The sequence below is a fragment of the Bos taurus genome, chromosome 19, assembly GCF_002263795.3.
Source record: "Bos taurus isolate L1 Dominette 01449 registration number 42190680 breed Hereford chromosome 19, ARS-UCD2.0, whole genome shotgun sequence".
NCBI lineage: Eukaryota > Metazoa > Chordata > Mammalia > Artiodactyla > Bovidae > Bos > Bos taurus.
Window position 1 is genome coordinate 42,357,400 of NC_037346.1, and position 27,516 is coordinate 42,384,915.

The 27,516-nt window shown below is 39.2% G+C and overlaps 1 protein-coding gene across 5 annotated transcripts in view; it reads right to left on the bottom strand.

The window, feature by feature from the left end:
* The window catches only part of STAT5B (signal transducer and activator of transcription 5B), a 65,749-nt gene extending 38,233 nt beyond the window's left edge, over nucleotides 1-27,516 (bottom strand). For 3 of the 5 annotated variants that reach the window (XM_005220673.5, XM_059877733.1, XM_059877732.1), the window contains exon 1: nucleotides 27,354-27,516. The gene's annotated coding sequence lies outside the window, so the exon portion shown is untranslated. 5 annotated transcript variants of the gene reach the window in all.

Sequence of the window (27,516 nt, forward strand, 5' to 3'; positions counted from 1 at the left end):
ATCCCATTTTCTCCCAAACTCCCCTCCCATCCAGGCTGTCACAAAACATTGAGCAGAGTTCCATGTGCTATACAGTAGGTCCTTGCTGGTTATCCATTTTAAATGTAGCAGTTTGTATATGGAAATGACATTAAACTAAGAGCTCATGTTTTGAAAAATAAAAATGGCCTCTCAGGAAAAAACAGGTGATCCAGTATAAGAAATAATACTAATACCAAGACATTCAACATTAAGATGAATTAAAACTGAACACAAAGCAAGTGTCCATAGCCTAAACACTGGGACTTGGCAATAAAATACAATTATCTTTGCTAAAACAAACTACTTTTTCTGGAAACAGATACTCTCTATCTACTGGCATGTCTACACACAGCTCAGCTCCCTGAACCTGAATACTTGCTCCTACAACACACACAGCTGCACCGAGAGATGCCCACCTCTTAACTAACAGCTTACACGCCAAGCCAGCAGCCAGGATAGCGGCAGAACCCTTCTGTGTATATGTTCTTTCACAGGCTGCACTGTTACAGGAAGAAGCAAAGAGCAGCGATTTCCTTCCAAAAGGTCAGCTGCCTCAGACAGACCAAACAGAAAGCAGTTAATTCTTGCCAACTTCCCCTCCTGCTTCTGTAGCTAGTACGCAACAGCATTCGGTTTCCAGTAAAGCTCCAGAGAAAAACAAAGCAAGTGCAAGACCTAGAACCTATGTAATGTGGTGTCTCACTTGACTAAGTTAAAGACAATAAGATCACATGGAGCCACACTCTAAACAGCAGTGGGACTCAAGAACTACCAGATTTAATGTGGACTTCAACACGAGGTTTGGAACCATCCTAGGCTTTATATCAATACTAATGCTCCAGAAGTCTCCACCTAAAAATAAAGTGGCATTTTGTCTATAATAAATGTGGCCACATAGAAGGCCCCTAGTTGACTGATTTAAAAATAAATCTTTAGCTTTCCTCTTCTCTAACTAAAGTCCAACCAGCTATCCAACATGCTAAGGCACTGGCCAGGTTCAGTGCTGACAATCAGCAAATGCACATATACAAGGGAGATACATTTCCTTAGACAAAACATGGTGAAAAGACTGTACAACTAGTAACAAAAGGGGGAAGAAGATAGAAAATATGATCTTAAATCTTTGTTAGGTAGCAACCCTTAATAGTTGTGGAACAATATTAAAGACCCCTTACCCACAAAGAAACAATATTGCATTCTCACATAGACTTCAAGAGAGCATCTAGGCATTTAACCTTCCCAGAGGCAAAAAAATTAAATCTTTTTAGTTTAAAAGTGAAGAAGAGGGAAGGAAAAAGGAAGACTTTTTAAGTTTTCTGAACCAGATCAATTCCTGGCTTAGCTATCTATATCCAGCTTATAAGAAACTGTGACGGGCCCTTGGGAAGGGTTCCTGCCAGTGTGTCACAGGCTGCTTGGGAAGGGCTCCTGCCAGCATGTCACAGGCTCCTTGGGAAGGACCCCTACCAGCATGTCACAGCTCCGTGTGGCGTCCAACTCAAGTAGTCTCAGGTGGTGGCAGCAGCACAGACACAGGCTTCTTGTGAGACAAGCTTTCATAAAGATTCTAGGCTTTGATGATGGAGGGTACGTAACCCCACTCTGAGAATACCTCCTTTGAAATGACAGTTTGGAGTTCAAGGAGAAACTTATTCGGTTGTTATATATGCTGAATTAACTATTGCTACCCACACCAGAAACTATTTCATGTTGGAAACAGCACAAACTATTAAGTTTTCAAGACTTTTACATTTAATCACCAAATCTTAAATAACAAAGGAATTAGCACGGGAAAGGAAAAAATAGGGAGTACTTGGAGAAGGAAATGGCAACCCACTCCAGTGTTCTTGCTTGGAGAATCCCAGGGACGGGGGAGCCTTGTGGGCTGCCATCTCTGGGGTCGCACAGAGTCGGACACGACTGAAGCAACTTAGCAGCAGTAGCAGCAGAAGCCGTAGTAACAAGAATAAGAGTAACAGAAGAACAGAAGCATTCAAGGAGCTCTTACTACATCATGTATTGTGGTGTGCATGTTATATGCACCCTCATTTAATCCTTATGACAGTCCTATGAGGCAGTAGGATTATTATCCCCATTCTATTTAAGAGGAAGCAGGCTTACAGAAAGTCGCTCAGTTGTGTCTGACTATTTGCAATGCCACGGACTATACAGTCCGCTGAATACTCCAGGCCAGATTACTGGAGTGCTTAGCCACTCCCTTCTCCAGGGGATCTTCCCAACCCAGGTCTCCTGCTTTGCAGGCAGATTCTTTACCAGTTGAGCCACAAGGGAAGCCCAAGAATACTAGAGTGGGTAGCCTATCCCTTCTCCAGACGATCTTCCCGACCCAGGAATAGAACCATGGTCTCCTGCATTGCAGGCGGATTCTTTACTGTCTGAGCCACCAGGGAAGTCCATTATCCCCATTCTATTTAAGAGGAAGCAGGCTTAAGAGGTGAAAAATTTGCCCATAGTCCTGCCACAAGTGGAGGAGATGGGATCAGCACTAAGCTGCCCATTTCCAGTGCTCACACTCTCAACCCTTGCTGCTGCTGTTGCTGCTAAGTCACTTCAGTCGTGTCCGACTCTGTGCGACCCCATAGACGGCAGCCCACCAGGCTTCCCAGTCCCTGGGAATCTCTAGGCAAGAACACTGGAATGGGTTGCCATTTCTTTCTCCAATGCATGAAAGTGAAAAGTGAAAGGGAAGTCACTCAGTCGTGTCCGACTCTTCACGACCCCATGGACTGCAGCCTACCAGGCTCCTCCGTCCACGGGATTCTCCAGGCAAGAGTACTGGAGTGGGGTGCTATTGCCTTCTCCCTCAACCCCTGGGCTTTATTTATTAAAAACTTCACCTGATCAAGTGAGCTTTTCTTGACTATGATACCTGTGGTTTAACATTGTTTTATGATAAAAGCTGCAAATCGAATTAACAAAGTGTAACTCACGGATAACAAAAATTATTTGACAATCTCCCAATTTTTTTTTTCCAAAATGTTTTAAATAGGACTCCCTTCCCTAAAGGCCTGAGAACATCAGGATGCCAAGCTTTCAAACAAAGGAGGCCGTATTAGGAATCTGCTGGTTCACCTTCACTCTTCTCAATCAAATCAGAAATCAGCCAAAAGCTTTAGATTACAAAAAGGAGTGGGAGAATTAACGAGAATCGTGCTGGGGGTGGGTGATTTTTCAAAGAGGCCTAAACCTAGATCCTGACCACCAGTGGTCAGAATTAACTTTGTGGGGCTTCCCTAGTGGCTCAATGGTAAAGAACATGCCTGCCAATGCAGGAGACACGGGTTTGAGCCCTGGTCCGGGAAGATCCCACATACCACAGAACAACTAAGCCCATGCGTCATAACTATTGAGCCCGGACTCTAGAGCCTGGGAGCCAGAACTGTTGAAACCTGTGTGTCCTTGAACCTATGTGGCTCTTGAGCTCTGCGACAAGAGAAGCCACCGCAATGAGAAGCCTGAGTACTGCAACTAGAGAGTAGTCCCCGCTCGCCACAACTAGAGAAATGCTCACACAGCAGCAAAGACCCAGCACAGCCTAATAAATAGATAAATAAAACAAAGAAGCAACACTGTGACATTTCCTATGAGAAGCAGAGTGGTTACCTTTATTCTATTTGTTCCCAAATTCCTTACTGGGCTTTCATTAGCTACATTATTATCTCTTACCAATATTTACCAGAGATCCTTCTAAACTCAGGCTTTCTACTGGCAGAAAACATTTCTCATTAAAGGGACAATATCACTATTATAGACGTGAAAACAACTTGTGAAATATTCTAGCGGGTAAGATAGGATAGTAAAAGATACTGAAGTCAGTTATCCTGGTAACTACTTGCAGGATAACTAAACATCAAGCTACCCGACGCTGATGTGCATCTTAAGTTAGAGACATGATGTGAATGGTAAATTCCTATAATAATTATATACCTAACACAACAAATGCAGAAATAACTGCGTCACTGTGCACAGTGCCCAGTAGATACTAGCTGACCTTTAGGAGATCATTTGGGGTTTACCAAGCCAAGGCATGGAGAGGTGCTCTGATGTGGAAGACCACATCTGAATTCCTGTGACACCGGGTAATCTGGGACAGGGGCACCTGGCAATTCCAGGGTCTTATGAAAGGAGAGCTTCATACAATCTTTAAAATATTTAGCTCAAACAACAACAACAACAAAAACTCCAACACAATGCTTGTATCTTATGCCTTTTATCATTTTGAGCATCTGATTTTTAAAAAAAGATGGAACACTTTACCTCTCTAGAATTAGAGTTTACCCTACTCTGGGCATAAGAACCAAAGCATTTCTGAGTTATCTGTTATTCACCTACTAGACTGTAAGTTATCCAGGGCAGGAATCGTTCATTCATTTTGATTTCCTCAACATAGTACTAGGAACACGGTAGACAGTCAATAACTGTGTTTTAAATTAAATATAATTTTGGCAGACCTCTATGTTACAAAAAGAACCTAAATTAGGGGGAAAGAATGGTAGGTCAGTTATTTCCTTTGAGATGTTATTTTTAACACTGCGGAGGTCATTAACTTGAATCCTTATTACAGGAATAATGGGACTGAATCACACTTTATAGAAACTGTGATGGAGGTTTTGACTCATCACTGGTGCTAACCAAGGTAAATACAATTGCAAGCTGTACCATTCTATCAACATCGTGACAAGTGTGTAAAACAGAGCTAACACCTCCTCGAGGTGATTTCAAAGAGGAAAATTACATGAAATGTGATCATGATGATATGAGCTGAAATTCCAAAGAAAGCTTCTTCTTTATGCAAACTAAACTTTCTTTCTATTAATTATGTCTCAAGAAAGAAGCTGAATATAAATGGAAAGCTCAACGTATCTACCGTGCTTACTACCAAATGCAATCCAGAGAGATTTACTATTGTGACAAAACAAGATGATGAGCTTCTACATCGAGAATGTTCATTAACATTAGAAGGTTGACTCAGGACTAATGGCATTGGTCTGATAGACACTGAACCTTTGCTTTATCACCTGAGAGTCCTTCAACTACAGGACCAAATGCCAACTCAGGGAAATGTTTCAGCAAATACAGCCACCTCTGACTACAGACTATGTTTTAACTCTAGATGTATTTTCATGTAGCAAAGTAAATTTAGCAAATGAAAATATAGTCTTGAATTGCTATGGATGGTCCCTATCCCTGCCAAAAATGACAAGCTGCTTGCTCAAAAGCTGTCAGTAATTAGCAGCTGCTGCTGTAAAGAAAACCAAAGTCAGTGCCAGTAAAAGCATACTGAACTGAAAGAGGTCCCTATAAAAAGGGATGGGAAATGCAAGAATCTATTTGTGACTGGTAAACTTTATAAATACTGGTGATCTAAATTTGGGAGAAGTGGGGACAAAGCAATAATGGCAATAGATGTCTATTCACATTTAAGAAGGAAAGATTGGAAGATTCTCTAACTGTTCTGAACTTCAGAAATCCCAGGGCCCTGAGGTTATCTGAATTCCATCACGACCATTTCCACCTCTCCAACAGGAGCCAGTCTGGGCGTTGGGTAATTTTTCATTGTTAATACTTCTGTCTCTAGCATACTAACACCTTCATTTATTGACAACATAAAAACTCAATTTAAAGAATACCTTTCATAGTCTCATGGCTTTGGCTCAAAGTCTTATGGTTCTGAATCTGCTGATCCTTCATTTTACAGACTGAGAAATGGAATCAGAGAAGGCAGAAGTGATCTGCCCAGAGCAATGAGTAGGGGATACAGAGAGAGAACCAACTCTATGTTTGATGTTTTAAGAGGCTCTAGAACAGTCCTTTGGGGATTCCCTGTAGCTCAAATGGTAAAGAATCTGCCTGCAATGCAGGAGATCTGGGTTCAATCCCTGGGTCAGGAAGATCCCCTGGAGAAGGGAATGGCAACCTACTCCAGTATTCTTGCCTGCAGAATCCCATGGACAGAGAAGCCTGGTGGGCTACAGTTTATGGGGTCACTAAGAGTTGGACACAACTGAGCGACTGACACCACTACTCGCTCTGCCTTAAATGGGAGTAGTGGCCCCAAGTCCCAAGGAAAACAGTCCATGGATTAAGATTCTGCTTGAAATCTCGAATGCACGGGTTATTTTTTAAATCATCCTCCAAGATGCTCCCTCTCTCTTCCTCTTTGCTTTCTTGCTAATCACACCTCCCAGTGTATTTCTCTCTTTTCTCAACAAGTTATTTTCTATCCTCTAAAAAAATAAGAATTTAGTTCTCTTATTAGAGTCGGACACTACTGAGCAACTGAATTGAACCGAACTGAACTGAACCCTCTGTTTCCCTGTTCCTCCAGATAGACCTGGTGGAGTTCAGTTCAGTTGCTCAGTCGTGTCTGACTCTATGCAACCCCATGGACCGCAGCATGCCAGGTTTCCCTGTCTATCACCAACTTCTGGAGCTTGCTCAAACTCATGTCCATTGAGTCGGTGATGCCATCCAACTATCTCATCCTCTGTTGTCCCCTTCTCCTCCTGCCTTCAATCTTTCCCAGCATCAGGGTCTTTTTAAATGAGTCAGTTCTTTGCAGCAGGTGGCCAAAGTATTGGAGTTTTAGCTTCAGCATCAGTCTTTCCAATGAATATTCAGGACTGATTTTCTTTAGGATTGACTGGTTGGATCTCCTTGCAGTCCAAGGGACTCTCAGGAACCTTCTCCAACACCACAGTTCAAAAGCAGCAATCAGGCGCTCAGCTTTCTTTGTAGTCCAACTCTCACATCAATACATGATTATTGGAAAAACCATAGGTTTGACTAGACAGAACTTTGTCAGCAAAGTAACATCTCTGCTTTTTAATATGCTGTCTAGGTTTGTCATAGCTTTTCTTCCAAGAAGCAAGCGTCTTTTAAATTTCATGGCTGCAGTCACCATCTGCAGTGATTTTGGAGCCCAAGAAAATAAAGTCTGTCACTGTTTCCATTGTTTCCCCATCTATTTGCCATGAAGTGATGGGACCGGATGCCATGATCTTTGTTTTTGAATGCTGAATTTTAAGCCAGCTTTTTCACTCTCCTCTTTCACTTTCATCAAGAAGCTCTTTAGTTCCTCTTTGCATTTTTGCCAAAAGGGTGGTGTCATCTGCATATCTGAGATTACTGATATTTCTCCCAGCAATCTGGATTTCAGCTTGTGCTTCATCCAGCCTGGTATTTTGCATGATGTACTCTGCATATAAGTTAAATACTCCTTTTCCAATTTGGAACCAGTCCACTGTTCCATGTCTGGTTCTAACTCTTGCTTCTGGACCTGCATACAGATTTCTCAGGAGGCAGATAAGGTGGTCTGGTATTCCCATCTCTTTAAGAATTCTCCACAGTTTGTTGTGATCCATACAGTCAAAGGCTTTGGCATAGTCAATGAAGCAGAAGTAGATGTCTTTCTGGAATTCTCTTGCTTTTTCTATGATCCAATGGATGTTGGCAATTTGATCTCTGGTTCCTCTGCCTTTTCTAAATCCAGCTTGAACATCTGGAAGTTCTCAGTTCACATACTGTTGAAGGCTAGCTTGCAGAATTTTGAGCATGACTTTGTTAGTGTGTTAGATGAGTACAAGTGTGCAGGAATATGAACATTCTTTGGCACTGCCTTTCTTTGGGATTGGAATGAAAACTCCTGTGGCCACTGCTGAGTTTTCCAAGTTTGCTGGCGTATTGAGTGCAGCACTTTCACAGCATCATCTTTTAGGATTTGAAAGCTAGCTTTGTTCATAGTGATGCTTCCTAAGGTCCACTTGACTTCGCATGCCAGGATGTCTGGCTCCAGGTAAGTGATCACACCATCGTGTATCTGGGTCATTAAGATCTTTTTTGTATAGTTCTGTGTATTCTTGCCACCTCTTCTTAATGCCTTTTGCTTCTGTTAGGTCCATACTGTTTCTGTCCTTTATCGTGCCCATCTTTGCATGAAATGTTCCCTTGGTATCTAATTTTATTGAAGAAATCTCTAGTCTTTCCCATTCTATTGTTTTCCTCTATTTCTTTGCATTGATTACTTAGGAAGGCTTTCTTATCCCTCCTTGCTATTCTTTGGAAATCTGCATGCAGATGGGTGTATCTTTCCTTTTCTCCTTTGCCTTTCACTTCTCTTCTTTTCTCAGCTATTTGTAAGCCTCCTCAGATAACCATTTTGTCTTTTTGCATTTCCTTTTCTTGGGGATGGTTTTGATCACTGCCTCCTGTACAATGTCACAAACCTCTGTCCATAGTCCTTCAAGCCCTCTGTCTACCAGATCTAATCCCTTGAATCTATTTGTCACTTCCACTGTATAATCCTAAGGGATTTGATTCAGTCATACCTGAATGGTCTAGTGGTTTTCCCTACTTTCTTCAACTTAAGTCTGAATTTTGCAATAATGAGTTCATAACATGAGCCACAGTCAGCTCCTGGTCTTGTTTTTGCTGACTGTATAGAGCTTCTCTATCTTCGGCTGCAAAGAATATAATCAATCTGGTTTCGGTACTGACCATCTGGTGATGTCCACATGTAGAATTGTCTCTTGTGTTGTTGGAAGAGGGTGTTTGGTTTTTTTGCTATGACCAGTACTGCTAAGATGGTGGAGTAGAAGGGCATGCACTCATCTTCTCCTGTGAGAACTCACTCGCAACTCACTGCTGAACAAACATCGACAGGAGAATGTTGAATCCCACCAAGAAAAGATACCCCACATCCAAGGGCAAAGGAGAAGCCCCAACAAGACAGCAGGAGGGGCGAAACCGTGTTTAGAATCAAAGCCCATACCTGCCAGAGACGCTCAGAGGGCTCAAACAAAACCTGTGTGCACCAGGAAGCACGAACCCCACGAGAGACTGAGGGAGAGCCACAACCATTCTACTTACATTTGGATCACGAGGTCAGACTGTCTCTGTGGCAATCACTCAGGAAAGTGAGAATGGACAAGAAAGGAAGAAAGAGATATTAAGGAGGGATGACAGACTAGAAAGGAAGGAAAGGGATGGAGAAAGGGAGGGAGGAGGATATAATGAGAATAGAAAAAGAGAAAAGTAGTGAGTAGGAGCGTGTAATTTCTTAATGAGGCCGCAATCAAACTTCTCACGTGGCTGTTGTCCTGTGTGGTTTGTCTTCATGCCCATATAAACGACGACAACAATGGACCAGTAATTTTCCAGTCCATAATCAGGCCATAAGGAGGAGAACAATTCGCTTTATGAAACAAGGAGAAAGACTAATCTCCAGTAGCACTGTCAGGGCAGGTTTATCAGCAAGACTTGGAGGAGCTAAGCCTACAGGCATACAGATTAGGAATCACAGCTTATTAAAGCTTCAAAACTTTAATAACCCCCTAATGGCACGAAACAAGCTGCTGAATTAACTTGTCTTGGACACTGACAGTGTATGCATCACTTGCTAGGTCTAGGCACAAAGCAAAAACTAATAACAACAACAAAAAATCAAGGGGAAAAAAACTGCCAAGTCTCTAAGCAAAGGGGTCATATTTAAAAAAAAAAAAAAAAGAAATAGGTCAGACACAAAGGGACAAATATTACATGATTCCACTTACATGAGATACCTAGAGTAGTCAAACTCATATAGACAGAAAGTAGAATGGTAGTCACCAGAGTCTGGGAGAGTGGGGAAATAGGGAAATTATTATTTAATGGGTATAATTTAGATTTGGGATGATGAAACATTTCTGGAGATGGATGATAGTGATAGGTGTAAGAGGATGTGAATATATTTAATGTCACTGAACAGTGCACTTTAAAATAGTTAAAATGGTAATACACACATATGAACACAATTTTTTTAAATGGAGGGGGAAAAGCCAGTTCCTTCCTAGTAAACTCAAATTTCTTCCATCTTAAACTCTGATATCCAAAGGAAACAAAGAGAATTGGCTTTCCCCTCTCTTTTCTTTGTTCCAGAGTAATAGGCAGAACTTCAGCCCTACTGAGGGTTGAAGAGCTCTCTGGACACACCCTCAACATTGAGATTAATAGATGGAATTACGGTACCTTCAACATCAACCAATCTTTACTATCAGAGATGAGGGTCTTCCTGCTATAAACAAAAGTAAGCAGACCAACCCAGTCATAGGAACAGTACTTACTGAGGATCTGTTACATGCCAAGTTCTATTCTAGGTACTGAGGATACAGCAGTGAAAAAAACAGATATGCCTGTTAGGGAACTTAGGTTCTAGTATCTGATATGAAGCACTTTAAAGTTTAAATAAATACAGACTATGCTGTGCTTTCTATTTTTTAATTTTAATTCTCTTTTTATTTCTGTTTCAGGAGAAGGGTACCATATCTGATTACCATTACATCTTATAAGTAAATAGCAAAGTCTGTGCATTCAAACCAATATCCGGGTAGGGAAAAACAGTTTTAAAAGCGTCTCAACAAAATCAGACAACAAGGGCGATGACTGGTTTTCGTGAAAGGCGTGGCAATGGGAAAGCAATTTCTGATAAAGCCAGGACATCTGTTCATCCCTGGTGGAAGTTGATCAACTTTATGGAGCTGTAGTATGTACATAACATCGTGGATCTAATCAAGGATTCCACTGTTAAGGTCATTTCAGTATGGTATTAGTCCAGCTTTTTCCCAGGAGACACAGTTTTATATAGAGAATAATTTGCATGCTTGTCACAATCAAATCAAATCATTTATCTCTCAGCAGCGATTTGCAGATTCAATCTCCACAAGATACTAAAAATACAGAGCACAGAGTTTAAAATTTACAATAGGACTCAAGTTTCTCCTCACCAATGTACAGCAGCACAAGGTGGCAGGTGGCCTGTAAACATCTGCCTTCTTCTTTTTCCCAAGAAATAAAATATATGTACAATTCTACTATAATAACAAATGCTATTACAGTGAAAATCTAGGTATAATAAAAATATTTTTAAATATTTGAAAATGCCCTGTTTCTCAACTCAACACAACAATCTTTTTGCTCAATATAATGAATATAAAAAATTTTAAGACAAAAAGAATCAAATTTCCCCTTGGAACACCATGATTTTTGTACACGCTCAAATCTTCACCTTTAAGGAAATATTTCAAATATTCTAAAATAGGTTACATTATATTTGGGGAAAAAGGGATTTTTTTCCTTTATGGAAATAATTCTCAATTTTATTGAGGAATAATCTACAATCAGTAAAATATACCAGGATGTTTTGAGTTATAATTAACCTACTTTGAACACCATATTAAACTTAAGGGTTTCCAAAAGGCTGCCTGGGAGTAAAAGCTACCAAGTATTTTATTTAACATTAAACAGCCAACCAGGCTTTCCTGTTGGCTCAATGGGCTTCCCAGGTGGTGCTAGTGGTAAAGAACCCACCTGCCAATACAGAAACGTGGGTTTGATCCCCTGGAAGAAGGCACGGCAACCCACTCCAGTATTCTTGCTTGGAGAATCCTATGAACAGAGGAGCCTGGCGGGCTAGTCTATAGGGTTGCAAGGAGTTGGACACGACTGAGAATGCAGCGGTAAAGAATCTGCCTGCCAATGTAGGAGACATGGAGTTTGAGCCCTGATCCAGGAAGATCCCACATGCCAGGGAGCAACTAAGCCTGTCCGTAACAACTATTGCGCCTGTACTCTACAACTTGGGAGCCACAACTACTGAAGCCCAAGAGTCCTAGAGCCTGTGCTTCCCAACAAGAAAAGCCACCGCAATGAGAAGCCCTCGCACTGCAAGTGAGGGGAGCTCCCGCTCACAGCTACTACAGAAAAGCCCACGCAGCAATAAAGACCAGCACAGCCAAAAACAGCCAGTAAATAAATAAAAATTATTTAATAAATAAATAAAAAGCCAACTGAATTTGACTTAGGTGTCAGCTAATGTTCAAAATAGCACAGTTCTATCCATTTCTTCAAAGGTTCCTTCTAGAACCAGGGATCTAAAAAATATCCATTAAGATAAACTAAGAAGGAAGGCCTGAGGATTGGAGGGTCAAGTTGGCCATCTGAAGCTGTTGCTTCAATCTTCCACATATATTAATAGGTGGAGTTATCACCATCTCAGGATGATAACTCAAAATTACTCCCCTACATAAGACATGTCTTAAGATTAAACTAACATGGTGGCGGGGGGTTCTTTTCAAAGGAAAAATTTCATTTGTAACTAGATCTCAAATTTCAAGCATCAACTTTATGTACACCATGAAGAGTAACTAAGACCAAAAGATAAATAAGATTCTTTTCCAGGCAAACCTGGTTTCTAAAACACATACACACACCTCTTTGGTGGCCCAGTAGCTAGCACTCCAAGCTCTCAACACAGGGGGCCCAGGTTCAACCCCTAATCAGGGAACTAGATCCTATGTGTCAAAACTAAAGATCCCATGTGCTGCAACTAAGATTCGGTGCATACAAATTAAGAACAAACAACACACACACAAAATAAAAAACCACAGACACACTGGAAAAAAAAAAAAAGCCAAACACAAACCAACTCTGCCTAAAAGTGATTTTGACAGTTGAGTTACATCTAAAACAGTATGGGCTGTTTTAGTTCCAGAGTTGTAAGCAACGTCATATAGATGACAACAGACAATTTGGGCTGTTGCATCAAAATTCAACACCCAGACCCCCGCACCTTCTGTAATAAAAATAACAGGCAACTCCCAACCTCTTTCCCCCACCTTCTTGGCCACATTACAAATGGAATCATAATCCAAATGTATCTGCATATTTGTTATTCATGACATTGAACATTTTCCCATAGAAACAAAGGGATGAAAGAGATGAAAAATTCCTAGGTAAGCCCCCAAACCCCAACTGATTTACAATCCTAAAAAACCTAATTACCTTTCATAATTTTGTTTCTGAAGGAAAAGATGTTAGGATGTCTAGTCAGAGATCCCATGAGTAACCAAGGAATCCCTCTACTCTTGTCTGCCACACCTCTCCCAGCAAAGACTGCTCTTCTAATCCCGACAAAGCAAAGGGCCTCCAGGGATGTGGGTAAAGCTTCAACCAGGCCTCAGCGCAGCAGTTTAAAAGAAAAAGTGCATCTGTGTAGTTTGCGTGCGTTTTGGGATTGAGGTCTGTTGGCAAGTTTTAGGGGTATCATGTTTTTTTAGGTAAGAGTAAATTCTGCTCCCTTGGAGAGCAATGACTTCAGTTCCCTGAGGGTAAGAGACCCTATCTGTATGTGAGCTATATGTAAACTAGATGTTAAAAGTAGGAGACAGCTTGTATTTTATTTTACTTCTTTAGAAGGCCTGTAACTGCACTGTCCAGTTATGACAGCTACAAGCCACATACACTATTATTGGGGCACTTCAAATGTGGCTAGTATGACTGAGGAACCAAATTTTTATTTCATTTTTAATCAACTCAAATGTTAAACTTAAAAACTGAGGCTCAACTTGGTTACTGGAAGACTTTCAAGTATGTTTGGTTATTCGAATGACCTCAGTATGTGAACCTACTTTATCGACTAAAACTTTTGTGAAATCTGAACACTTCATGTAGTATTAGTAGAAACTTTGCATCTAAATTCAGACATGCTGTATGTGTAAAACACATACCAGATTTTGAAGACTCAGCAGCAAAAAGGAATGTAAAACGTTTCCTTAGTAGTTTATTTTTTTAATTGATTAATCTTGGTTGTGCTGGGTATTCATTGAGGTGAGTGGGCTTTTACTAGCTGCCCCCGGGGCATGTGGGATCTTAGTTCCCCAACCAGGGATGAAACTTGGGTCCCCTGCATTGGGAGGCAGATTCTTAACCACTGGACCACCAGAGAAGTCCCTCTTTAGTTCATATATTGATTACACAGGCTTCCCTGTTAGCTCAGCTGGTAAAGAATCCACCTGCAATGGAGGAGACTCTGGTTCGATTCCTGGGTCGGAAAGTTCCCTTGGAGAAGGGATAGGCTACCAACTCCAGTATTCTTGGGCTTCCCTGGTGGCTCAGATGGTAAAGAATCCACCCATAATGCAGAAGACCTGGGTTTGACGCCTGGGTTGGGAAGGTCCCCTGGAAGGGGACATGGCAACACACTCCAGTGTTCTTGCCTGGAGAATCCCCAAGGTCACAAAGAGCTGGACATGACTGAGTGATTAAGTGTGCAGTGAGTATGTGGTCCTTGTTGAAATAATAATATTTGGGGTATACTGGGTTAAAGAATATATGTTATTAAAATTGATTTCACCTGTTTCTTTTTGCTTTTTTAAAAGGTTACTTCTAAAAAATTACATTTATATTGGACAAGCTTCTTATCTATAACCAAAATATTTCACATATTCCTATATAACTCTTAACAATTTTCTAGTTCATACTTGTCTTAGCAGTAACAATTATAACTCTGCTTCTATGTATTGCTTAGAAGGAAAAATTTTGAAAGCAATCCTAAGGTTTTAAATTAAAATTTTAAAATATATAATTTTACTATACTTACTGAAATGTTAGCATGAAATGACACTATTTGAATTGAAAGTATTCAGAATATTGTTTTTAAAAATTACATTCTATTACATAATCTCTATAAAAAGATATGTTTAAGAAGACTAAATCTAGTGATTCTTTAATGAAACTACTGGTGATTATCCACCATCTGTTCAAAGAATGTGAAATTCATTTTGAATCATATTAAAAACCTATTCCAATGCACATTCTAAAGGAAGTCCATGTGAATTCTCACCTGATTTATTCTCTGAAAAAAAATTTTAGTGATCCAAATAAACAATGTGGTATAATAATTAAAACAACATGATATATTCAGAACCACATTAATCTATGGAACAGGATAGACAAGAAGCAGATCTGAACATATAGAGGATTTAGTAAACATTAAGAGGGACTTTCCTATCAATGGGGAAAAGAGGAAGCTAATGGGAAGTGGTGGATTTTTCTGGATAACTAGAAATCGATTTGGAATTGATTTAGGTTGAAACTGTTAACACTTGTGAAACACTTAGCTCCGTGCTGGGCATACAGTGAATGATCAATAAATAATATTGTTACCTTGAGGAAAACTAATAAAGCTACAGTCCCACCTCACTTCTTACACAGAAATAGATTCTAGATGGACTGAGTAACTTAATGCAAAAAAAATTAGAACCAGGCTTCCCTGGTGGCTCAGTGGGAAAGAATCAGCCTGCCAATGCAGGAGATACAGGTTCAATCCCTGATTGGAGAAGATCCCACATGCCTTGGAGCAACTAAGCCTGTGAGCCACAATTATTGAGCCTGTGCTCTAAGCTGAGCTGCAACTACTGAAGCCCGTGTGTCCTCGAGTCCGTGCTCCACAAGAGAAGCCACCACAATGAGAAACTCAAGCACTGCAGCTGGAGAGTAGCCCCGCTCTCTACAACTAGAGAAAGGGCCTGGCAGCAATGAAGACCCAGCACAGCCAGAAATACATACATTAATTTAAAAAAATTAGAACAATAAAATATTCTAAAAGAAAATACAAATGAAAATTTTACCATCTTTGGGTTTAGGTATGGTTTTTCTAAGTATGTCTTAATAGCCAGATGAGAGAAGAAAAGATTTATCAAATTAGACTACAAAAAAATTTAACGAGTTTGTACTACAATAAAAATAGTATACAAAGTTGAAAGCCAAAAAAAAAGAAAAAAACAGGGAGGAAATAATTTGTAATATGTAAGACAGAAAGATCTCTGAAGAAAACTCAAGCACCTGTAACACAAAAGACAGGCTAATTATCAGATCAGATCAGATCAGATCAGTCGCTCAGTCGTGTCCGACTCTTTGCAACCCCATGAATCGCAGCACGCCAGGCCTCCCTGTCCATCACCAACTCCCGGAGTTCACTGAGACTCAAGTCCATTGAGTCAGTGATGCCATCCAGCCATCTCATCCTCTGGCGTCCCCTTCTCCTCCTGCCCCCAATCCCTCCCAGCATCAGAGTCTTTTCCAGTGAGTCAACTCTTCGCATGAGGTGGCCAAAGTACTGGAGTTTCAGCTTTAGCATCATTCCTTAGAGGCAAATCACAGAGAGAAAACCAAATGGCCAGCAAACTTGTGAAGCACTGTCCAGCCGTGGTAGAAATCAAAGAAATACAAACAAATATGAGAGAAAGGTTGCCAACATTTAGTAACCAGCAGACGTGGGAAAAAGACCACCCCTTTCACGCACTAGTTACTGGTGGGCATGTCGACCAGGGTAGTCTTTTTGGAGGGCAGTCTGGTACTGTCTATGACTATCAAATGACTCAGCAACTCCACTTCTAGAACTTAACATTAAGGAGTTGGTCCAGTAAATGTGAAAAAAATCCATTCTGCCTAAGGAGCTGTACTACTGTGTTGTTTATAAAAGTGAAAAACTAGAAACAGCTATCAATTATTAATGGATTAACTAAATTATGGTACAGTTATAGAATGGAATACACATCTTAAAAATGTTTAAGTATATTGATATCTATTAGTTCCCTGGGGAAACAAGTACCCCTTGAGCTCCCAGATAACAAGGTACGCTAGAGGTTTGTTTTAAAAATAAACTTGGGAGGATTTGTTATTTCTTCTCCATAGTCTCTCATCTCCATTACCTGTGTTAACTGAGAGCTGGCTGTTTACAGCTGAGTTGTAACCTGGGTCCACAAACCTCTTGAAACATATGCAAATTTTTGTGTGTGTGTATATTTTACTGGGAAGAGAGTCCATGGATTCATTAGTGCCTCAAAAGGCCCCCTAGTCCACCACTGGTTAAGAACCATTGGAGTACATCGCTTAATGGGCCAAGTTGTTGTCTAACTGCCCTCAAAAGCATATGTGATTGTACAGTGCATGAGCTCAGCAGTCAGTCAATATTTACTTAGTATTTACTAAGTCTTACCTTGATTGGTAGCCCAATTATCGTAAAATTTTGGAATAGATTTCTTTACACACTTTCAAAGTATTTGAAACACATACACATACTCAAACACACACACATACTCTCACACACAATCCCCAAAAGCTCTCTGGCAGCTAGGAGACAAAAAGTGAATTAGAAAGTTTCAAACAAAATTATAATATTAACTTTTAAAAGAAGTAATTATTCTTCACAGTCATTTGAATCTTACGTCCATTTGAGCTCCTTTAAAGAGATAACTTTGAGATTTAAGGACTTAGAAAAAGACTTATCTTTGTGAGGACAGTCAAGTTCTCAAAATCAAATAAGGACTAGAACACTATCAAGTAATGAGTTCTAAATGAAGAAAGCAATAAATCACTTTATATATTAATTTTAAAATGTTCAATAATTTACAGATGCCGTATTATGCGATATATAATACTAAATTTGAGGCCCCAATTTATGTAATTTTTAAAGTATCTCATGGTTTGGTAAAAATGATTCAGATATCTAAGGGACGAAAGATTATCTACTGGCCACAATAATATCATAGTGATAAAATAGATTACAGGGGAAATCAGCAACTATAAGTGAATTGAAACCGAAGGAAAACATAATTTTGGATTAAATGAGATTATCATATTTTCAGGAGGCAGAGGAGGTAAGAAGTGATAAGCAAAAAAGTAATAAAATCAACAGGATTTATTTATGAAGGCATATTGGGCAATATACACTTACAGTATTATTTTTAATACACAAAGATAATTATCTTCAAAATACTATCAGATTTCCCTGGTGGTCCAGTGATGAAGACATCACACTTCCACTACAGGGGGTACAGGTTCGATCTCTGGTCAGGAACTACTAAGATTCCACATGCATCAGGGCCAAAAAGATAAAATAAAAACTTCTACTTAAAAAATAAAAATAAAATAATAATAATTATTATCTTCATGAATTGGAATTACCTACGTATGGATTTAGGATTAAAAAACACCAAAAGGTACTATATGATCTCTTTTATGTTTTATTATTCCCAAAACTGACTTAAAATTCTGTTGTTGGAAATTCCATTATAATAAATTACAAGGTACAATCTAAGTTAAGGTAGATTTTTACTGAGTTGAATTTTACATAAATTATGTAGGTGTTCTGCTGGGCTCAACAGTACATATTTTCTTTAAGGCTGTAATTTTATTTGCTGCAAAGTGATAGACCTAGAGAGCTATGTTTCACAATTCTAAAACCTGTAATTTATTTTCATTTTTATTCCTTAAACGCCTTAAAATGTTGAATGCTTTTATACACTAGATTTCATTACAAGTAAACTATTTAATGCAAATTTAATTAAGGCAAAACACAAGTCTCCTGTATTAGCAATGACATATACCCAAAAGAGTCTTTCACCAGAGGTTTCCTTTACCAGATATTCCCAAATGAATATCATAAAAAACACAGAGAAGTCATTAAGCATGACTAATGGAATTACAAGAAAAAGAAATCTATACACCTAGCAACCTTTGCAGGTATCATCATGAATGAGAAAGCAATACAAAAGCAAATGCAGAAAATATATTGAAATAATGTTCAGCATTACTAGAAGTTAAATAAGACCATTTTCCCCCCAAAAGTTGAAAACACAAACACGTACCTTCAGTATGAAATGACTGGCAACCTAGTAGGGCATATACACATGTAAAATAACATAATTTCCTTATTATATTTATAAACAGTATTATAATTCTCCATCAGCTTATATATAAAAATATGAAGCACTCCATCAAATATAAGAAACAACTCAATCCTCAAGTTATTTTAACTCTTAAGAATATTAAATACAATGAAATGATTTTAATATCATTAATCAAAAAAAGATATCATATCATCATGCCAAATATTTAACACAAACATCACAATCTACTTGTTTTTCTGCTCCTAAAAAGGAAACAATAACTGAAAATAAAAACAGGTTTCTCATTCTGAGATAAGTCAATATACAGAAGCCATTTTAAAAATAACTTTTTCCCCAACTTTATTGAGATATAACTGACATCTAACATTGTGCAAACTTAAGAGGTAGATGAAATGATTTGATATAAGTATATATTGCAAAATGATTACCACCATAAGGTTAGTTAACACATCATCAACTCACATAGTTACAATTTTTGTTTGGTGAGAACTTTTAAATCTACTCTCTTAGCAACTTAAAATACACAATATAGTATTGTGTATATAGTAACATAGTCACTATGCTGTAATTTACATCCCAAGAACTTATTCATCTTAATAACTGGAAATTTGTACCATTTAACCACCCTCATTCATTTCCCCACTGTGCTCGCCTGGCAACCACCAGTCTGCTGTTTCTAGGAGTTCAGTTTTTGTAGATTCCACAAGTAAGTGAGGTCAGACAGCATTTTCTTCTGTCTGACTTATTTCACTTAGCATAATGCCCTCAAGGTTCATCTACACTGTTCATCCACATAAAAAGAAGGAATGGATTTCCTTCTTTTTATGGCTAAACAATATTCCATTATTACAGAGCTCTCTCACATGTTCTTCACTGATTTGTTAAAAATAACTTTCTTTTCTTGTTTACAAAAGTATTTCCTATTTATTGTTGTTGTTTAGTTGCTAAATTCTGTCCAACTCTTTTGCGACCCTAAGGACTTCAGCATGCCAGGCTTCTCTGTCCATGGAATTTTCCAGGCAAGAATACTGTAGTGGGTTGCCATTTCCTTCTCCAGGGTTCTTATTTATTATCACCTATTTATTGTAGAAAAATGGGAAGCTACTAGAAAGTGGACACATACACCCAGAATCCCACAACTCAGAAGAAATCTTTTTTCAGTGCCTATTCTTATGCTGGGCCTATATATTTCTTTTAGGAGTTATTTCCTAAAAGCTACTGTTTTAATATTTGTCCTGTTGAAATTTACCAATATAACAGGAATATGTTCTGTCCCAACTAGACCTCTTACACTTAAGGAATAAAACTTCAAAACCATAAATTTTGATGATGTCACATTTCTGGGACACAATTTAAAATACATGATTAAGGTAATAAGTTATCTTATGGACCCATTCCTTTAAAATTAGGCATTTTACTCTGGTATTGCAAAATCAAAGGATTATGCTGCATTACAATTCAGCATGTTCACTGCAGCCATGTCCTTCAGGAAGCCAAACATTTTCTATTTTGCTTTGGTACCTTAAACAGTTAAGGAGGAAGGCCAATCTCTATTACACATTACGATGCATTTGTATTTTTACTTGATGTTTAAACTCACTGAAGAATAAACTCATCTCTAAAATATGCTCACATTCAGGGTTTAATATATCATTACACAATTGAAACGATAACAGTAAAAGAACAAGGAATATTTGCACTACATTCCTGTGCATTGGACCTTCTGTATCTTCTGGAGTAAGACTCTACAAAGTTCAATTCTGACCAGCACTCTCTCTTACTTTCTACCAGAAACATCACAAATCCTAAAAACACAAACCCACAGGCTGAAGTGACTGTTTCATTCTGTAAAGAGCTATATATTTCTGTAGATACCTTGGTTGCTACTTTTTTCAAGCCTAAAAGATGACCAAATGATTTTTAGAAACACGAAACAAAAGGAAAAATAGAATCAGCATTATTTCTGAGAGAATATTTTTGCCTAGTTTAAACCATGAATATATTACATATATATAATATATATATATATAATGCTATATCATGAAGCTGATAAATCCTAATTTTTAGTACTCTAACAAATTAAGTACTCAACAGTTTCTTTTCTTTTTTTCTGCTACAATGATATTTTAAATATAATTTGCTACAATGATATTTTAAATTTCTTCCAGTTTGGATTTTTTAAAATCCCACTCTTTATAAAAACATATTGATTGCTACCAGCTATAGGCTCTGAATTTTAGACAACACAAAATAGTTTTTCACAAACTTTCTAATTGACTCTCACCTAAAGGCTGGAAACCCCCACTGAAAGCTTTTTAAACTCATCAGACATATATATACACTTAAAAAAAAAAAAAAAAAGCTTTAATTGTAGGATCTCACTGACACAAACATAAGGAAATTCTGAGTTATACATACTTCACATTAAGCTTTTTCCACTGACATTGTAACTTTTGTCAACATTCAAAGAAAATTCAACCCTGGTCAAAGGTGACAGTTTGACAACCCTGGAAGCTAACATCCTCTGTTTATTTGAACAAGTCCATACTGTCTGCTCAGGGAACTGAAGTTTTTCTCATCCCTGACTTGATCTCTCAAGTTCAAATCACTACATTTAGGGTTGTGAATTCTGTCTCCAAGATTTAACTTTACAATCCACCTCTAAAAAAAGAGATGAGAGATTAATATAAGCATCAGATATGAAAAGGGATACATTCTAAGACTACTTTCTAAGGGCCTTTGCACAACTAAACCAGAAACATATGCAATAAGTTCAGCTGGCTTAAAAACTATCCCCTCAAATTAAAATTCTTAAGTCCTTCTATTTCAAAAACCACAATTACTGGCTTTAAAACAAGAATAGGACCATAAATCCCTTCAAAATAAAGTTGCAAATAAAATGAGATGGATACTTGCATTCTCAGTCAACAAACATGCATGTCTCAAACCACACTGACACAGAAGATCTTTTTGTTTGTAAACAGAAGCCAAAGAGACAGCTTATAGCTCTTCCCCTATGATGTACATGGTAACGTCAGAAGAAAGGAAACAAAGGACAACTTAAGAGTTAAAATGAAAACTTTCTCTACTTTAATCTAATTTCTATCAGGAATATATAAATTAGTTGGAAAACACCTACCATCACCTTCATAAACTTAAAAAAAAATTCCAAATATACATTTAAAATTTTCTATTAAAAAAAGAGAAAGTCCATTTTGGAACACAAAGAACCATAAACCTCTAAAGAAACCAAACATCTCATTGCAAAGTGACAGTTACCCGCTCTTCTTCCAAGTGCAGTGGGTAACAATTCAGCTTCTGGATTCAGCTTGGCCTGTGTCTGGATCCAGCCCTGCCATTAGCAGCAGTGTGACCCTGGACAAATTACTTAACTTCTCTGTGGCCATTTCTTCCTCTTTCATCTGAGGATAGAACCCACCTCTCTGAGGATCATGAGTTAAAACATTCCAAGAGCTTATAACAGTGTCTGCTTGGCACTCTAAGTGAATGGTATTAGGTATTATTTTTACTGTCTTCACTTTTAGGTTTGGGGCATAATTCGAAGTACTTTAAAATTAATTTTCTGATCACTTTTTTAAAGATAGCATCATGATCATTATGCAAATAATTAGTATACCTTCTCAAATGAGCCCAGGGTAAGTAGAGTTATAGCCCAGAGGGGTAAAGAGTTTTTTTTTTTAAAGAGGTTTTCTTTTTTCATACACAGATCTTGGACGCGGCTGTTACTGGTAACTTCGGCTTGATTTCCCATATGCAAAAGAAAATCCCCTATCAGGAAAAGACAAGCAACATTAGAGAACACTTGGGTTTGTCCTGATCATTGCAGGGTAAAGCCAAAGTCACTTTTACTAGCCTGATGGGCATTGAAAATATTAGTCACCAAATTAATCCCAACAAATAACAATAATTGATCGGCTCATTGATGTATTTCCCCTTGTCTTCCCCAACCCTTCTCTAAGTAGTCAGAAAGGAAAGTTTTCATATTTTCTGAGAATCTCATTATTGCTCTCAAACCATACTCTATATCTTAGTAAAATTAAAAAATGAGTCAGCATAAGCACCTCAAAAAACTAGTAGTGCACAGAATATGGAGATATTTCTCTTCATACTAGATATAAATCTGGAAAACAATTTTGAAGAGTTCATCAGAGTGCCAAAGGAAGAACAAATGGAGAATGAGTGTTGGATTCTGCAAGCTAGTTTCCAAAAAATTTTCCATCAATATAAGTATTTTTCATCTTAGTAGTACTATAATACATGAGAAATGGAAGTAATTATTATGAATAAACCCAATGAAGAAAATATCCAGTATGTGACAAACTCATACTTCTTTATTGACTTTGGGTGAGGGGGTGGGGATGGGAGGTCAAGACACTCATCAACCTTATTGGCAAACTGCATTATGCATAATCATGCCACACGCTAATATAGTACTGCCTTCAGTGATGTGATCTAAAAGAAAATTTACAAGACAGAAACTCCCTAAACTGCAAACATGTTTGAATGCCAATTTAATCAGGAGTCTATTAAGTCATTACACTTCTTATAATAAAGTTAGTTGAAGGCAAGGAAAAGGCCACTTGCTTCAACTACTGAAACAATACTATATGTACTTCTTTCAAGGATATTCTTCTCCGCAACGCTCCATATAACTCAGAGTCCAACATTTATATTAAAAGTGACCTACCACGTTAATGGTTATCCAGGAGGGTCAAGGAAGAATTTTATGATTGAGGGTGATTCCTCCAAAGTTCTACCATCACCACACTAAATTTCTCCTTGTTCTTATTTAACTCCTCCATGACATCCTGTACGACTTCAAGGTGAGGTCAGAAAAACTGGTATAGTGACTGCTAGATAGATGGAGTTCCATATCATACAAAGCTATGGCAACCCCCCTTGAAAGCTCTGACAGTCAAAGCTACACATAACATATTTTCACTCTATCTTAGCGCTCTGCGTTTTCTAGGTACCTGGCAGGAAAACACAAAGGGGCAGCCCCATTTTTCTGTTAATTGCACCTTTGTTGTGGTAGTTGTTGTTAAGACTTCTTCCAAGGCAGCTAAACCTTGAAGGGAGCTGGGAAGATCTGGGATGTCTTTTCTTTCCAACTGGGTACTCGGTACAGCTGTCATGAGGCAGTATGATGGGTCAAAGACAAACCACATGACATCTGATGCTCGTCTTTATGCATATAAAATAAAAATGTGACACTACCAAAAGGTTACCATGTGGACCTAATTTTGAAAATACAAACAGGAAGCACCCCCACCCCAATATTACCATTTAAAAAAAAGGAAACCAAACCTCAAAGATACCTTCCAAGGAAGTCATGGGTGTGACCAAAACTAACAAAAGTAATAAAACGTCATCCAAAACCCTAAAACCACTAAAAGTGAGGGTCTCCTTCAACTAAAAGTCAAACACCTATAAATTACTCCTTTCTTTGATTAGTAAACATAGCCTAGATTTAGATATGTAAAATCTTCTCCAAATGGGCTTAGGTTTTTTACTAGTAAAGGATCACCACTCATAAGAAAACATCCAATGTAAACAGGCTATTTAATTAAAACAAGGACATGACAACTAAGAGAAAGCAAAGTAAAAACATTTTTAATCGCTGTTATCACGATTTAAATGTACAAAAAAACTGATGAGTGGAAACTAGATTGTTAAATCTGACTTTCCTATTCCCAGAAATAAGCACAAAACTGTTATTTCCAACATGGCAGGGGAAAAAATACTTCCGATTTTAGAACGGTTCTATTAACAAAGCACAGATTTAAAGAAATATCTTTTCCTTTAAATACCACACAAAATCAGAGACAGTGATACTTTAGAACAAAATTTTAAACATTATTTTTATTAAGAAGTATCAAAGTATTTTGACACTTTATTATGCAGTAAAAGGATATTTTTCTGAAGAGCTCAGTAATCTAGAACTGTCAGATAACTTTTTCAAAGAATAAGTTTCAAAAAAACTAATAAAAAACAGGAGGTTTTCTGCTTCCTTTTGTAGGAATAATGTACACTACACTATTGTACGCATAGAATACACAATAATGTACACAATAATGTACACTAGAGTGTAGGTAATCTACACTCTAATAGAAAGGGGAAAATACGTGTCACTGGCGGTCAGAACATCCAGATATCTATGAAAATTCATGAGATACACATGTTTGTAGGGCACTAGAAGAGTTAAGCTTCCTTGGCTTCTACCTTCAACATGCAATTTAATCTTGAGCATATTACTTACCTATTTACAACATCATCCTTTTCTATAGACTACCTCTATCAATTACCTATACAAAAATAAGTCAAATTAACTATCACAAGCACACTGATTAACATAAACTTAACCTGACACAAATCACAAATAATTTGAATATGATATGAAATAACTGTAATATAATGATATAACTTGAAACAATTTGACATTAAGTACCCAAAGAGCAACAAACAAATGATACCTTTTACTAGTCCTGATGTGGGTTTTGCATATGTAAATAAAACTGTTTAAAAAACATCAATCGAGAGCAAGAAAATGAAGATGAAATGAGAAGTTGGGGCACAATAGGAAGTGCTGACCAAAATATTCATGTTGTAACACTCCAAACAATGATAGCACTTTCTCCCCCTCCCATCATGTATATCATGAAGTACCCGATTAAGAAACACAGCCACCTTAAATACCTTAACACAATTCATATTAACAGCCTGTGGGCAAACATGTGCATCCTGACTAGTGAGAAGAGGGGATAATTTATTTAGTTGGGTGTACAGCAAAGATTTTGTGCAGTTTAGCTCCCAGTTGTGCAATAACCAAACTGCTGGTGATAGAAATCAACTTTTTTTTTTTTTTTTTAATGTTTAGCTTTTTCAAAAAAAGATCTCTCCATTCTCTCCCTGTGTCTCAACCAGGTGCTTAAATTTTCCATCTTCCAAAGGCTACAGAAAACAAGTAATCTACTAGATAACACCAACCTGACCAAAAGTGTGGTGCTGTTTTGGTTAAACCCACAGACATCACAAACTGTCACATAATACATTTTCTTAAAATCAGCAGCCCCCTTCTACCCCTTACACTATGAATTCTAACAACTGTGATCTTCCAAGAGATGGAAACTGGTACCAACACAAACAAGAACCCTGAAGCCTTGAAATAAAGTCAAGGGATAGAATTCCACCATGTAACACTATCAAAACTGATCTAGTGTTCACAGTATTAGGGAATGAAATTTTAAAAATGACAGGCACGCTAAATAAAACACATAGTCAATGAACACCAACAATGTGATCAACAAAATGTAAACAAATAAATCATCACAGAAAAACGCTGAGCAAAGAGGCAGAGTTCTATTATCTTTGCTGAACGATAACAAAATTATTTGAGATAATATACTCAACAGCTGAAAGCTTATTATGGCCCAGGCGGCTATCCAACCACTTTGGAAATCTAAGATACAAGCGGACGATAAACACCATTTGAAGACTGAAAAAGGGACCTAAGCTCAGTTTAATAATTAGGTGATACACTGGCCCTTTCAAGGGGCATTCCCCGAGGGCATTCCAGAGACAATTTATGAAACTGTGTTTAGGGAAAGATCTATTACTTCTCTATGCTTCGGGAAGAGCACCGATCTGAGAGACTTCAGACCGACATTTCAGTTCCTGAAGTTCTAAACAGCTGTGCGAACGGAGCAGGCCGATCCTTCCACGTACCTGGCCTCAGTTTCCTCATTTGTTCAATAAAGAAGGCAGCATTACCGCGGGGGTCCTTTCCAGCTCTAACATTCTACCACCCACTTTGAGCACTATTTACTTGATACGACGGTATCAAATACAATGACAGGATCAGAGGGGACAAGAAAAACAAGAACAAAAAAGATGTGGCATGGCTCTTCAGGAAAGAGAGGACTGCTATCTCTTTTTGCCCCTAAATTTCCTGTGGTTCGCATTAATCATCCTAAAACTGGCGCTTGTTTTCCAGTCTTCGCCTGTTCCATCATTGCTGGCTATAAGTGTCTGCAAACGCCTCTTGCTCCACACAACTTCTTTTCCTCTTTGATCCGCCTGACCATCTTGCCAGATTCCTTTAGCCTCAGACCAGCTGGGGTGACACAACGGACTACTCTTCCGACACTGCATCTCTGCCCCCAACACCAGGAGCACTTTTTAAAAAACTCCTTATCCCCGGCTAGAAAACCAGAACGCGCCGCTTCCCACCGCCACACGCACCAGCCGGGGCTTGGCGGGTCCTGATGGGGGATTCTGCAACCCCCCTGCCCCCCGAGCCTGAACGAAACGCTCGTATTTGTTGTCTGGACTCCTTATAAGGCGCTGTTCCTTGAAGCTTGGCTAAATACCCCCCGCCCCCCCGCCCCCCGCCGTGCTCGTCCCACCCGCTCAGGAGTCGCTGAGACCTCTCCTGAAATAAGGAGAAACGCGAGGAGCCGGCGGGGGGTAACTGCACCACGGAGGTGTGAGCGGCCAACAGCAGCCCCCCCAGACACCCGCGCACGCACGGTCTCTGCCCGCTACCCATCCCGGCCCGCCGCAGCCTCCGCACGACGCCCCTCGCGCGGCCCTCCAGTCTTCGCCCCGCGTGGCTCCCCTCACCCAGTGCGCGGTCCCCGCGGCCGCCCTCCCGGCCCAGGGAGCGATGGCGGCGGCGAGGCCCTGCCGGGCGTCTGGGCGGCCGGGGCGCGGGGCCCCACCCGAGCAAGCTCCCCGGCCTCCCTCCGCGGGCCCCAAGCCTCAGACCGGCCCCGCAGTTCCTACCTCGCTCGGCCCCTCGGGCGCCAGCGGCTGCCTCCTACCCGCTCTCCGGCTCGCCCGCCCGCTCGCTCGCTCGCTCGCTCCCTCCCTCGGCCGGGCCGCCGCGCGTTTTCGCCTGCGCTCGGTCCCGCCCGGGGTGACGGCTCCAGCCGACGATTCTCCTCTC